Source organism: Caretta caretta, chromosome 6 (genome assembly GCF_965140235.1).
Source record: "Caretta caretta isolate rCarCar2 chromosome 6, rCarCar1.hap1, whole genome shotgun sequence".
In the NCBI taxonomy this organism is placed as follows: Eukaryota; Metazoa; Chordata; order Testudines; family Cheloniidae; genus Caretta; species Caretta caretta.
The window spans coordinates 82,113,905-82,127,585 of record NC_134211.1 but is presented as its reverse complement, the minus strand read 5'-3'; the positions used below and the strand labels follow the sequence as shown (position 1 = coordinate 82,127,585).

General features: G+C 43.2%; 1 protein-coding gene across 11 annotated transcripts in view; it reads left to right on the top strand.

Moving 5' to 3' along the window:
• The first annotated feature begins 11,328 nt into the window (after positions 1-11,328).
• The window catches only part of HEATR5A (HEAT repeat containing 5A), a 128,324-nt gene continuing 125,971 nt past the window's right edge, over positions 11,329-13,681 (top strand). For 5 of the 11 annotated variants that reach the window (XM_075129748.1, XM_048852597.2, XM_048852599.2 and 2 more), the window contains exon 1: positions 11,750-11,886. The gene's annotated coding sequence lies outside the window, so the exon portion shown is untranslated. Of the gene's footprint in view, positions 11,553-11,749; positions 11,887-12,143; positions 12,294-13,091; positions 13,107-13,681 lie in introns of those variants that run through there. The other 6 variants (XM_048852593.2, XM_048852589.2, XM_048852595.2 and 3 more) reach the window with 4 other exon arrangements.

The window sequence follows — 13,681 nt, the reverse complement described above, 5'->3', positions numbered from 1 at the left end:
TGGGTTTCTAGGATCCTAAGAAACGCAAGCTGGTCTGTGCTCAACTTGTTTATTCTCAAGCCTCCCTAGGAAAGGGGGTGTAAAGGCTTGGGGGGATATTTTGGGGAAATAGGAACTCCAAGTGGTCCTTTCCCTGATTGTTTGTTAAATCACTTGGTGGTGGCAGTGTTTACTTAATTCAAGGACAAAGACTTTGTGTCTAGGGGAAGTTTTAACCTAAGATGGTAGAAATAAGCTTAGGGTCCCCACATCTGTACCCTAGAGTTCAGAGTGGGGAAGGAACCTTGACAGGGCCATATTAGATCACTAGAATGCACACTCAAACCTCACAACCAGAATGTTGCAGGGAAGATGTCTTCTGTGGTGGCACTAGGAGCCATATGGCACATCCCTGCCTCCAGTCAGGTACCTTTTTGGAAAGAAACTGCAGGGAACAAACAGCCAAGGAAGGAAGCCATCACAGCAGCTGCAGAAAGCAGCTCAAGGAGGGACCAAAGGACACTGATGAGGTCATCAAGCTGCTTACTAGAATTTTCACTGTGAGCATTCTCTGCCCTGTGCTAATTGCTTCCTTTTTCTTTCCATGTAGCTAATCTCCTCCTAATATAACTCAATGGAAAGGAATTAAATAACAAAGCAAAAATAAAAATAAAAAATCTGGAACTAATGGGACATCTGCAGCCATCACATTGCTCACCGTGCCCGTGTGTTGCTTCCTTTCCCCCTATCTTTTGTCTGTCTTGTCTGTTAAATTGTAAATGCTGCGGGACAGGGACTGGCTCTTCTTTTATGTACAGTGCCGGCACAATAAAGCCCCGTTCTTGGTTGGCCTGTAGGTACTGCTATACTAAACATGATAAATAATTAATGGTGTATAGAAAGTAGATCGGAAGCTTCTTTGTGTTACTAGCCAGGGACAACAGAACAAAGGGGCATTCAATTAAATGAGGTGGCAAATTCAAAACTGATAAAAAATGTTCACTCAATCTGTGATTAAAGTGTGGAACATGTTGGCACGCGATGTTGAGGCAAACAATTTAGCAAAATTGGACAATTATATGGATATCAAGAATATCCACAATTATAATATGTGTGAAAAGAAATCTGCAAAGGATATAAAACTTCATGCCTCAGGATTTATGCCACTCTCTAACTATCAGGGGGTTAAGATGATACCTTCATGGGGGGCAGATTACTTCACCTTGGTTTACTTCACTGTGGAGTTTCTTGCACCTTCCCCAGGATCATCTAGTTCAGGCCACTGTTGGAGACAGGATATTTGACTAGGAGGAACACTTCTCTGATCCAGTATGGCAATTCCTATGCAACACAATGAGCTGTATTCTATTCTGATGCATACCTATGAAATCCTGAATCATGGCCCAATATCTGAAAGTATTTGACTTGTGTTTAGTTTAGATTCAAATAAAATATACTTTAGTGTACATTAGTAATCTCCAGGATCAAATTACGCCATCACAACAATCTACATTTTCTCCATAGTTTATTTTTTAATACAGGAGATTGATAGTATTATTTCAGATTTGTCAAACTATACATTTGTTGGTAATTACAAAGTGCTTAGGGATGTTTATTTCCTGGGAATTATTTTTTTTTACAATTCAAAAGGAAATGGAACTATGCACATAAATCATTTGGAAACATTTATTTATGAACTCAGTCCCAGATTATACATTTACTCATTAATAATTCACTATCTGTTTATAACAGACACAGTGACTCATTTAAATTCCTAGTAAAGAACCCTATATAAGAGAGATTGTTCTGGTGGAAAATTTGTGCAAATTCATTAAATTTCTATTGACTTGGAAAACCTTTGTTTTTCATACCTTCCCCTGTTTCAGGCCAACTCCTAAAAAGTGCTGAGCAGCGGCAGGTTTCAGTGACTCAAGAGGAATGGCTGGAGGCCGATACATCTCAGAAATTGATCCTTTGATGTGTTTTCTAACAGAGAATCAGTAGGTTTTTATGCCCTTAATAGCTTCAGACAATCTTTTGAAATTTATGGATTATTTTACTGTATTTGAAATATTTCTGAGAAGGGTAAAGTTGGAGGTTAACAAAAATACAACAGAGACCAGATTTCAGGCCAAATTATACCCTGACTTGTTACTGTCCAACTCCACAGACTTCAGTGTGGCTCCATCGCATGTAAATCGGAACAGAATTTGCCACCTCATGCCTACAAAAACTTATGTTCCTGTGGGTTGTTGCCATTTTGTTTATTTCTCCCAGGGTACTATTTCCTGCTTGCAGGAGTTCCCTTCTACCGTCTTCTGTTTCTAACAGTCTCAAAGGTCAGTGGTTGCTGGTTGGTGAGCTCATTTCTACTGCTACATCTATTGCTTTATGAGCCACTTATTGAAAGAAACTATTTATAAAGTGACAAATACATTGATTTTTTTCAAAGCCAGATATGCCTGTTTCTAAACTGAGCAATGCACAAATGATAGAGTCTGCAAATGTGAATTATGTCCTCAGCTGCAATAGTTTTCTTTCTGTCCTTAGGCTGCTCCAAGTGCTGCAGCTCCCTTCCTGTGCTGGTTGTGGAAGACTTTACCTTTGCTTTCACATACATTATGCAATAGGCAAATATTATAAATGTTACATTCGTCACTGAACTTGGATTGGGGTTAATAGACCTATCTCTATCTTGCATTCAGTCTCGCAGAAGCACATTTCACTATGACCCTGCCTTCACCTGCTTAGAGTACAGGTTTGTGTAATCTGGAAATTGTTTCACTACCAATTACAAAAGATGATAGGAAAGGTCACCCAAAATCAAGTGGAAACAGAGACAGCAATGCTAGGTGGGAATAGAGTTCCCTCTGCCCACTTCTTAGAAGTCCAGAGTTTTTAAAACTTCTTGCATCTTATACTTTTCTTGGTCACCCTATGTACAACTCCAGAAATCTGCAACAGAGATCCACTGAGTCCTGAGTAGTACCCTTTTCTGTTAATGCACTCTTAGTTTATGGTGAGAAACAGAATGAGCACATAGGCACCATCCTGCTAAATCTCTGAATGACCTTTGGCATATTGGCCACCTTGATCTCACCCTTATGCCATGCATACATTGCCATATGCTATGTGACACCTCTCTGGTAACAGCACTGACTGTGAACTTCCAAACCTTAAACTAGAGCTAACTGATCGGCAAATACCTGTGGTAGCTAAGGCCTGGTCTACACTACGAGTTTAGGTCGAATTTAGCAGCATTACTTCAATTTAACCCTGCACCCATCCACATGACAAAGCCCTTGTTTTTATTTAAAGGGCTCTTAAAATGGATTTCTTTACTCCACCCCCCGACGAGGGGATTAGTGCTGAAATCGGCCTTGCTGGGTCGAATTTGGGGTAGTGTGGCCGCAATTTGACGGTATTGGCCTCTGGGAGCTATCCCAGAGTGCTCAACTGTGACCGCTCTGAACAGCACTCTCAATTCAGATGCACTGGCCAGGTAGACAGGAAGAGGCCCAAGAACTTTTGAATCTCATTTTCTGTTTGCATGTGAAAGTTTCGCAGCCACTGGGAATTGTCCCAGACCTGCAACACTGTGCGGTCTCACCAGTCTGTGCTTGTTTCCCAGGCCCAGAATCGGCGTTCCATGCCATGAACCTGCCCAATTGACACCATGATGTGCACATTGCATTACTTTGTGAGAAGTCTATGTCCATGTCCTCATCACTCTCATCACCGCGCTGCAGTTGCCTCCTCCTCGCCTGGTTCAGCTTTTCTTGCAGGTTATGGTTCTGCATATCTTGCTGGATAATGCGCGTGGTGTTTATAGTGCTCATAACTGCCGCAGTGGTCTAAGCGGGCACCATGTTTCCAGTGCTATGGAGTCTGCACTGAAAAAAGGCGCAAAACGATTGTCTGCCATTGCTCTGACGGAGGGAGGGGCGACTGACAACATGGCTTACAGTTTTTTAAAATCAACAAAGAGGGTGGCTTTGCATCAAGGAGAAACAGAATGGCTCCCTCAAGGATAGAACTCAAAACCCTGGGTTTAGCTGGCCGTTGATTTCACAGAGGGAGGGAGCGGGGAGAAAATGAATACAAAACAAATCTGGTCTATTTCTTGTTTTGATCCACTTCATCTATCTTTATACATCTTAGGCTGGCAGCAGATGGTGCAGTACGACGGCTAGCCATCGTCATCTCCTGGGTGCTCGGCAGAAGACAGTGCAGTACGACTGCCGGCAGGATTGAATCTCCATGAGACAAAACTTAAAAAGGGAAATGACCTGGCTGAGTCACTCCCATGTCTGCCCAGACACCCCTGACTGACCTCACCGAGGTTGGCTAAAAGAGCACCCAGGAGTACAGCAACGATGGCTACCAGTCATACTGCACTGTCTGCTACCAAAAGGCAATGAGCTGCTGCTGTGTAGCAATGCAGTACCGCATCTGCCAGCACCCAGGAGACATATGGTGACGGTGAGCTGAGCAGGCTCCATACTTGCCGTGGTATGGCATCTGCACAGGTAACCCAGGAAACAAGGTGCAAAACGATTGTCTGCCATTGCTTTCACGGAGGGAAGGAAGGAGGGAAGGGGGGGCTGACGATATGTACCCAGAACCACCCGCGACAATGTTTTTGCCCCATCAGGCATTGGGATTTCAACCCAGAATTCAAATGGGCGGCAGAGAGTGCAGGATAGCTATCCACAGTGCAATGCTCTGGAAGTTGACGGTTGCCTTGGTACTGTGGACGCACTCCGACGACTAAATGCACTTAGAGCATTTGTGTGGGGACACACACAATCGACTGTATAAAAACGCTTTCTAAAAAACTGACTTCTATAAATTTGACCTAATTTCGTAGTGTAGACTTACCCTAACACTCCCTTTTCCACAGCTAGAGGTACTCTAATGTAACTGCAGTGTCAAGTCGAGTTAATCACTGAGGTATTTGAAAGTCTCCTTTCTCATCCTGAAATTATCAGCCACTGCTACTCATCTTATGTCTTGAGAATAACTCAGTTCCACTAATCAGTGGTCATCATCTGGATTTTCATCCCCAAGTACTGCAGAGAGCCAGGTTCTTCCAGGGTGGGGATTCACAACCTTTATATCCCAAACTCCATCAATGTTTGGTGTTGGTCTCTGGCTATCTGCAGATACTGCTGGAACACCCTCTACTACCTTGCCACAGACACCTGGGAGTTGCTATTCTGAAGCTCCATTGAACAACTTTCAGAGGGGAAGGATGGTCTTATGAATGGTTAAGACACTGGACTGCTGCTCGGGAAATCTGGTCTTAATTCCCAGCTCTGCCACAGATTTCCTTTGTGACTTTGGCCAAATCCCTTCATTTTTTGGGATGAAAATTGTTGGGGATGCTAGCACTTTCTTTCTCCCATGCTTTAGCATTTCTATTTATATTGTATATTTGGCAGAACAAAGACTGTGTGTATGTACAGTGCATAGCGCAATGGGGCTTTGATCTCAGCTCAGTGTGCTACAATAGTAATAATAATTACTGAACAAGGAGTGGGAGCTGAGAATTCTTCCTGATCTCTGTTCCAGGGAAGGATTTAGGAAATTATGCCAGCACCCAGAGGCTTATTGGAATTTCCCCAGGCAGTTGAGGGATTTGACATCTTCAACAATTCCATTGGGTTCCCTGAAGACAATTCAAAATTTCAAAGACACTGCATTAGGGAGCTATTCCAAGAACTGTAGGATAGGTACCTGGAGGGCTCTGCAAATTCAATTGTATAGTTAAGAGCATTTGTGGATAGGAAATAAAAATGTCCATTAAAATAGCCTGGCTAACATGAACAAACTGTAGAGTTGCTAAATTAGTGCTATCCATTTACAGCCATTGTGTGACTTTGAGCAAGGCAACTCTCTGCTCCATTCTCTCCATCTATAAAATGGGGATAATAATCAGGAGTTAAATGGACAAGAGGAGGGTTTAAACCACATCTCCTTCTCCTCTGCCAAAAACAGAGGGAGAGCTTCCCCCACCTCTTGGCTTCCATAAGGAGCACTCTCTCATGGCACTTTTCTTCTCTTCTTTTGCTGGAGCCATGTGAGCTCTCTCATCTTTCAGTTCTACCTTAACTACTGATATTACCACTTAACTAATCACATGGGTGTTGTGAGGCTTATTTAACATTCATAGAGGACTTTGAGTACTTAAGATGAAAAGTGGTATGTAAATATTAGATAATATAATTCAGTATTACTGATTTATAAAATAGAAATGGCCTATGCAGCATGGAACTGAAAGGAAATAACATTCCTGTCAAATATTTTTGTACATGGAGCTATGTACATCTTGTTAATATATATTTTAATAAGGTTTCTTATTCACTTTAATAGTATTTGTACAAATGTCATAATATGTGCCCTATTACATCAGTAAGCACTAAAAATGTGAAAGTGAGGATCTTAGGTTGTTTAGATGTGCTGCATTAGAAAAGAGATTGCAACATACATTTTGAATAACTGATGAAGGGGGAAAGTTCTTGGGAGGCCTTAATAGTCAATCAGCAATCCTTATCTGTACCACGTTAAGATTTGTTTAATTCTTGTTGGAATACCTTTATTGGTGTGTCTTACAAATAATTTATTGTAGAACTGTCAGAAATAGGATATCTTGTTTTTGATTAGGGAAAATGATTTAAAATATTTATATAGTTAACTTTCTTTTTTTAAATGTTTGTACCACTTTCTTAAGAGTACAATTGCTTCCTTCATGCTTTCAATCTGATATATTTATTTTATTATTGTTTCTAATACGGAAGGACGTATCTGGGAAATATTTGTTTACTTCTCAGCCTACATGTTAGCCAGAGAGTGCACAACTGCAGAAACAGTGATCACTGCTCAGCAGAGGGAGCTCATACATTTTATTTTGCTGCAGTTGTACAAAAAATTAGCAACTGCATTGAAAAAAAGTCTTTTAAAACAATAAATAAGCAATCATATTTTTAAATTTTTAATTTTAAAAAAATAACCCCCACAAGACATATAGCCTCTGAAAAAGTTAGGCTAGACTAGACTGTAATGACCAAAAGGGTCTTTATGACCCTAAAGACACTTAGACACATGAGTAATTTTACTTATTTTGAAGCCATGGGCTTACTGAAGAACATAAACATAAGAATATAATACTTTCATGAGTAAAGTTACTCACTTGCCTTAACGGTTTGCAAGTTCAGATCCTCAGGTATGACTACGTGCGAATATTTAACAAGTAATGTAATAGTTTTGCTTAATTTTTGCAATTAACATTTTTAATCTCTTAATTTACCTGCTATGACATTATTTCTTTAAGATTTTAAAAGGCAATTGAATTTTATTTTGTTTAAACGTATTACTGTTTCATAATGTTTAATTCTCTTTAAATAAAGGTCCCAGCCCTGCAACCCTTACTCATACATACATGAATAGTCCAACAGAAGTTAAGGAACCAAATTCTTTTGTTCTATTGCCTTGGTGTAACTCCACAAATTTTGGGGGAGTTATTCTGGATTTAACACTGATATAAATAAGAGAATTTAGCTCAATGGGATTATTTGATTTTTTAAAGACTACTCCTGTGATTTAGGTTTGCAGGATTGGACTGAAACTTTTTTAAATCATTCAACACATTTATATAAAAATAGGGTAAGTAATGGAACATATAATTAATGTTCTTGTTCACTGCAATTTACTTTCAGTCCTTTGTTACATTAACTAATCTGAAATCACTAGAAGCTTCTTAATAAGGTCCTTCACATACAAATCCAATCTGTATTTGTAATCTGTATTGTAATTTGTAATCTGTAATTTGTAATCTGAATATGGCATTCCCATGACTCCTATGGTCAGGAATAAAGGGTGAATAAAGGAAAACTGAATTCACATGTAGTAAACAGATATAATTTTAATTGTTTTTAAATTTTATAGTAATATGATATTAAAATGTTTATAAATTACATCTAGAATACCAATTTTTTCCTGAGAAGGATTAAGATAAAATCTACAGGCAATATTAGCACATGCTAAATTCTCTGTTTACAAATTTAGCAAAAAACCTTTCACGTTAAAGAGCCATAGTTAGTTGACCATTATGAGTAATAACTACAAATTGGATTAACTCAGTAGCTCAGATTCTCTAACATAAGAATGGCCATACTGGGTTAGACCAATAGTCCATCTAGCTCATTATCCTGTATTTCAACAGTGGCATGTGCCAGATGCTTCAGAGGGAATGAAAAGAACAGGGCAATTATTGAGTAATCCATCCCCTGCTGTCCAGCCACAGCTTCTGGCAATGAGAGGTTTCGGGACATCCAGAGCATGGGTTGCATCCCTGACCATCTTGGCTAATAGTCATTGATGGACCTATCTGTCACGCCGCCAGTTTCAGGTCAGACTGCCAGAAAATAGGGCACGTACCCCAAACAGGTGGTATATTCTATCATAAAACTTAACCAAATCAGTAACAAATGTGTGCTTCCAAATTGCTATACTAGTTGTTATGAAGCCACAGATGGTCCCCTTCAGGCCCTCCAGCCCCTCATGCTCCACCCAGACAAACCAAACTGTACGATGAAAGACGATTAAAACCAAAATTCATCTCACATTAGGGTCTTCCAGTCCCAAAGAACCAGCCACTCACCCCAGGTCAAAATATACTTCAGGATCCCACCCAAAAACCATGCTGGCAGCCAATCCTTTAGTAAACTAAAACTAAAGGTTTATTAATGTGAAAACAGAAGAGAGTTATTAAAAGGTTAAAGTGAATCATATACATTACAGATGATTTCAGAGTCTGTGGATCAGGGTAAGAGCAGTGAAGTTAAATCTGCTAGCTTTTAATAAGTCTCTCTGGTACACCCAAAAGATGGGGGTCCTCAGTCCATTTTTCAAAGCTCACCTTGTTAGAAATCATAGTCCAGAGACAAGGGGGAGTAGTGGGACAGTAGTGAGGAAAGGAGGTGATGTCACTGTTTCCAGTTTATACCCCCAGTCAGGGGTGAAACTAAAACTGAGCTCTTACCGGTACGGGGCTGCTCTGGAAGGGGCGGGGCTGGGGGCAGTGTCCCCCAGCCAGCCCATCTGCACTGCCTGGCCTGCACCGCCCAGGGCTCCAGCAGCGATTTAAAGGGCCCGGGGCTCCGGCAGCCACTGCCACTACAGAGCTCCAGGCCCTTTTAAATTGCAGCCCCAGGACAGCTACTTCTTTCCCTCCTCTCCCCCTGTAAGCGGTGCCCCTTTTGTGCCCCCCAGTGGCGACTCTGCTGGGTCATTGCTGCCCCTTTTGTGCCCCCCTATTGGCAGCCCTGCTGGCAGCGCTTTAAAGTCAGTGGTACAGGCCGTTACTGGCAGCTACTTGTTACCAGTACGCTGTCCTGCCTTACTTTCACCCCTGCCCCCAGTCCATGTGCATGGAAAAGTACTGGCTCAAACATGGAGCTATGCATCACATATTCCACCTGCCCTGCTGAGTCATGGGGCATCCATTGTCCATATGCTCTCTGAGGTGTCCTTGGGAGAGGCCCACTGGAAGAGTTGATTCTCCTTAATGGCCCATCAGCACATGGCTGGCTAGTCTTCATGTAAATCTGTCTTGTGGGTGTTACCCAGGAACACATTTAGTAATAAGCATACAGTAAAATTTCATAACTTCATACACAATGGTGAAATACACATTTCAACAAGATAGCACTGTTCAACAGATCACAACTTCTCCACAGATACCTTACATGGCATATTTTGTACAAGATTTAGTGCAATTATGTAACGGTGGTGACAATACTAGTGTAGATGATCAAATTCCTTTTTATACAGTGTCACACTATCCTCCTTATTTCTTTTTAGAACCCAGTTATATTTTTGGACTTCACAACATTCCATGGCAACAAATTACACAGTTTGACTGTGCACTATGTGAAGAAATACTTCCTTATGTTAGTTTTAAACCTGCTGCCTATTAATTTCATTGGCCCTGATTCTTGTAGTATGTGAAGGGGTCAATAACACTTCCCTATCCACTTTCTCCAGACCATTCATGACTTTATACACCTCTCTCATATCCCCCCTTTTTAATCTGAACAGTCCCGGTCTTTTTAATTTTTCCATGTGGAAACTGTTCCATATCCCTAATAATCTGTGTTGCTCTTGTCTGTACCCTTTCTAATTCTAATATATGTTTTTTGAGATGGGGCAACCAGAATTGTAGATAGTATTCAAGGTGTGGGATACCGTGAAATTATATAGTGGCAGTATGATCTTTTCTGTCTTCTTATCTTATCCTTTCCTAATAGTTCCTAACATTGTTAGCGTTTTTGACTATCACTGCACACTGAGCAGATGTTTCCACAGAACTATGTAACAGAGCTCTTTCTTGAGTGGTAACATCTAATTTATAACCCATCGTTTTGTATATATAAAAGTACAATAATTTTTATCAACATTGAATTTCATCTGCCATTTTATTGCCTCATCACTCAGTTTTGTGAGCTCCCTTTGTAGCACTCTGCAATAATGAGTAGTTTAGTGTCATCTGCAAACTTTGCCATCTCACGGTTTGCCCCCTTTTCCAGATCACTTCTCAATATGTTAAACAGCACAGGTCTGAGTACAGCTCCTTGGGGGGACCTTGCTATTTACCTCTTTATACTTAAGTTTTTAAAAGGTCCTTGTGCTAGGCACTGTTAGAAAACACAATAAAGAACGTCTTAAGTTTCAGGTCTGAAAATGATGTAGTACTGGCTGGAATCATAGGTTCATATTCCAACAGGGCCACCTGAGGTCTTCAGCATTTTGAAGTAGCTAAATTGAGTATTAAGTAGTTAATATATGATGGGGTTTTGAATAAGACCGTGACAACAAGGTCCTGTCTGTTCCTTTCCCTACACTATTTGCAGTGTGCTGTGGGCCAGTTGCAGGACACTCTCCATCCCAAAGGTAGCTGCATCTCAGAGGTGCTTGTAAAACGGAATCTGTACAGGAGACACCTCTTACCACTCCCGTAAGCAAACTGCTATGCGTCTCTGCCCCAGAGTGTTCCCAGCCATACCAAATACAATTCTGTCCCAATCCCACCACTTCTACTCCAAAACCTCCTCTTTTGAACCACCCGTTGTTGTACACTGGGTGCATGAGACATTTTATTGGACAGTAGGACTGTCGTCCCCCCCGTAAAAGAAAGATGGGGCGGGTTAAAACTCACCAGATGAAGTAAAATTAAAGCTTCAGAGTAACAGCCGTGTTCGTCTGTATTCGCAAAAAGAAAAGGAGGACTTGTGGCACCTTAGAGACTAAGGTGGTTAGTCTCCACAAGTCCTCCTTTTCTTTTTAAAATTAAAGCGACATTGTATTTTTAAAGCAGCTACGGACTCCTAACTACGGCATCCTCATGGTACCAGACCCTTAGCCCCGGGGCTCGGGCCACGCCTCACTGGGGCGTCGCTGTCTCCCTCAGTTCGGCGGCAGGACTTCCACCCCAGGGCCGTCCCGGCTTTCATGCGGCCGGACTGGGGCCGTGCGGAGGTTACTGGCCGGGGAGCAGCGCTGCAGGGGTCCAGGTAGGGATGATGCCAAGGCCCGCGGCCCCGGGCCGGCGCGGTGCTGAGCAGCCTAGTGCGCAGGGGGAGCCCCGGCAGCTCCCCCACGCCCGGCTCTGCCGCGGAGCAGCGAGGCCGCGCCTGCCACAGCGGGCGCTCGATGGCTCCGGACCCGATTGCACGGCCCTGAGCCGCGCCTCCCTCCCCCGCCTCTCTGCAGCCAGGCCTGTGGATTGGCGTCGCCTCCGGCGCTGGAGGAAGCCGGCCGGAGCCGCGGCTTTTCGCGGCAGCTCGGCGGCACCTCGCCCTGCGGATCCGGAACGGGAGACTCGCCAGCTAGCTCCGTGCGGGCCAGGTAACCCGAGCCGGCGGAGCTCTGCCAGCCCCTCCCCCGCCCACGCTGGGGTATGGGGGGCTGAGAGGGGCAGGAGCTCTGCCAGCCCCTCCCCCCAGGCTGGGGTATGGGGGGCTGAAAGGGGCAGGAGCTCTGCCAGCCCCTCCCCCTAGGCTGGGGTATGGGGGGGTCTGAAGGGGCCAGGAACTCTGCCACCCCCGTTCCCCCCCCGCCCCCCATGGGCTGGGGACGGAGTTGAAGGGGGCCGGCGACCTGTTGTGAGAGGCAGCTGGCGGTTCTTGGTCGGGAGGGGTGAGGTGATGCTAAAAAGGTGTGTTGAACTCCGGCCAGCTTTCCTTGGCCCAGGAAGGTAGAAGGATGTCTCGACTTCAAAGAGTGATCAGATCCTGTCAGGAACCTCTGTAAAGGTGAGGGCGATGAAAAGGGTCCAGGAGCTTTTCCTAGACCTTTTACCTGCTCTTTCTTTCCAAGCTCAGGGCATGGGTGATAAGTGGAGGCGGTGAAGTCATGCTCGACCTCCACACCCATGTCGGAGAAAAGGACAAGAGTGGCAGAGCTGGCTTATGTATTTCTTTGGGGAAAAGTGTCTGTCTTGCTGGGATTCGGAACTTGCGTGCCCAGAGCCTTGCTGCTCCACACCGAAGAACCTAAGCTAGTGGTTCTCAAACTTTTGTACTGGTGACCCCTTTCACACAGCTAGCCTCTGAGTGCGACCCCCTCCCCCCTATAAACTAAAACCCCTTTTTTATATTTAACGCTATTATAAGTGCTGGCGGCGAAGCGCGGTTTGGGGTGAAGGCTGACAGCTTGCATGTAATAACCTCACGACCCCCTGAGGGGTCCTGACCCCTTTTTGAGAACCCTTGACCAAGGCAGTCTGATGGTCTGTCACATCAATAACCGTATTTATTTATCAACAGTGAAAAGCAGAGAGAAATAAACCTAACTCCTCTTCGCCTTATAGTTACTGCTGATAAGACTGCTTAGACTGACTTGACAGATAGTCATCTCTGTATGTGTGAAATTCTAACCACAGAGCAGAAAGAAAATGAAATTAAGCTCATTCTTTGCTGGATAGTTTCCCGGGGTTTCCGAGCTTTTTCTGGATTAGTTTCACTAAAGGGAGGAGGATAGAAGTGTCATTTCACGGGAGAGACCGTGCTACTTTATTTTCTATTCCTACTTTCATGTGTACTGAATCCCAAAATGCTTTTATGCAGGTAAGTAATATAGAGGGCTTGAGAAAGAAAGAGGTATTGGCAGAAAAGAATAGGTTTTTAATTGAAATTGAAACAGAATGTTGAGTAGATGACCTGTTTTGTTATAGGTAGGCTGTTACAGATAACAGGCGCTGCAAAAGACAAACACCCCCATGCTGTGAGTATGCTAGGGTTTGGGAGTGTTTATTTTGGCTTTTTAAAAATATGCCATTGGGGGTAGCAGCATTGGAAGTGCTAGTATAGACAAGGCTCCTGCAGTTGCTGGCGTTTTGAAAACCTCGTCCAGTCTTGCCCAGGGCAGGTCTAAGTGATGCCAGAGTTCTGTACAAGAGCTCCTAATATTTCTTCAGTTTGTGGAGCTTTACCTGTGTGGTGATAGTATGAATTTTGGAGAAGGGGAGAAATTCCTAAAACCCTAGTGTAGTCAAGGCTACAGTGATGAGATTGTTTGCCGGGGGAGGGGGGGGAGTTAGATAATAGGGTTGTGATATGCAGGAAGGGATTAGAAAGTGTCAATGTGTAGATTTAAGGGTACTTGCTTTCTTTTTGATGCTTCCACAATATGAAGCTGGAAT